Source organism: Hylaeus anthracinus, unplaced genomic scaffold (assembly GCF_026225885.1).
Source record: "Hylaeus anthracinus isolate JK02 unplaced genomic scaffold, UHH_iyHylAnth1.0_haploid 0, whole genome shotgun sequence".
Classification (NCBI taxonomy): domain Eukaryota; kingdom Metazoa; phylum Arthropoda; class Insecta; order Hymenoptera; family Colletidae; genus Hylaeus; species Hylaeus anthracinus.
In genome coordinates, this window is record NW_026533254.1 from 25301740 (window position 1) to 25303059 (window position 1320).

Consider the following 1320-nt stretch of genomic DNA (forward strand, 5'->3'; position numbering starts at 1 on the left):
CCTTCGGATCGTAAAACGGCAAAGAACTTTTCTATTCCTTTTCAAGCGACGAATTAATTCCGCCGAGAGATTCCACATTTTACCCAGGGTCCTGTATATTAAATTGATAATATTAACGTATACCCGCCGGCAACCCTGTGCGTGAAAGTTCCAAGGCTCGTTAAAGTTAGAAGGTTCGTGTGCGCGATAGGTAGGAGTTCGCGAACTCGTTTATCTAATCGACCTTTACGCCCGGTTCTCCGCAAAGTAACGAGCCTAAACGCGACCCAAGAATCCTCCCGACGCTCCTAAACGTCAAGGTCCCAGCCTCGACGCGGCCTCCGGCTAACGTTCTTCGATTTCCTCTAGATACCAAACGCTTTCATGCCGCGCCCTTAAATAGAATCGAGTTCAATAGGACGTGCTAACGCTTGTCTAACCTTTACACCCTCATTGAAAAACTTCTGTCTAGAAGCTGAACGATACCCCGAGAAGCTAGGTCGCGTCAAAGGAAACAGGGGGAATCGATAAAAGCAGAGGAGCTTCTTCGACGGCTATGATGTGCCATCAAAAGAATAGGGAACGCTCGAGCGTTCGAACGATCGTTTAATCTCGAAACGTGTGTCTTCGTTTAGAACAATTATTTTTTATAGAATCTACTAGCTGTGCCCTGCGTGGAATATTATTCTTATTCTAGAATATCCCAGCGCCACCCATCGGGGCTGAATTTTAACATTTTTAAATTAAAAAAAGTCTTTCCTTTTACTTAAATATTGTATGGGGTGAATTCGAGCCAAATCGTTCCATGAATAAGAATTTTAGAAGAAAAGCTACCCCAACGCCACCTATCGGGTCCGAATCTTTGACTTTTTTTTATTTCAACATTATATGGGGTGAATTCGAGCCACATCGTTCCATGAATAAGAATTTTAGAAGAAAAGCTACTGCAACGCCACCTATCGGGTCCGAATCTTTGACTTTTTTTTATTTCAACATTATATAGTGTGAATTCGAGCCAAATCGTTCCAAGAATAAGAATTTTAGAAGAAAAGCTACCGCAACGCCACCTATCGAGTCCGAATCTTTGACTTTTTTTTATTTCAACATTATATGGGGTGAATTCGAGCCACATCGTTCCATGAATAAGAATTTTAGAAGAAAAGCTACCCCAACGCCACCTATCAGGTCCAAATCTTTGACTTTTTTTTATTTCAACATTATATGGGGTGAATTTGAGCCAAATCGGTTCATGAATAAGAATTTTAGAAGAAAAGCTACCCCAACGCCACCTATCGGGTCCGAATCTTTGACTTTTTTTTATTTCAACATTATATGGGGTGA

At 41.4% G+C, this 1320-nt stretch overlaps 2 protein-coding genes across 2 annotated transcripts in view; one reads left to right on the top strand and one right to left on the bottom strand.

Annotated features, from left to right (window-relative positions):
• Positions 1-1320, top strand: part of LOC128889840 (Kv channel-interacting protein 1) — a 30315-nt gene that overhangs the window by 11376 nt on the left and 17619 nt on the right. The gene's annotated exons all lie outside the window — the stretch shown is intronic.
• The window catches only part of LOC128889780 (dynein regulatory complex subunit 5), a 19751-nt gene continuing 18790 nt past the window's right edge, over positions 360-1320 (bottom strand). Inside the window, exon 12 of the mRNA XM_054147754.1 lies at positions 360-1157. The gene's annotated coding sequence lies outside the window, so the exon portion shown is untranslated. The remainder of the gene's footprint in view (positions 1158-1320) is intronic.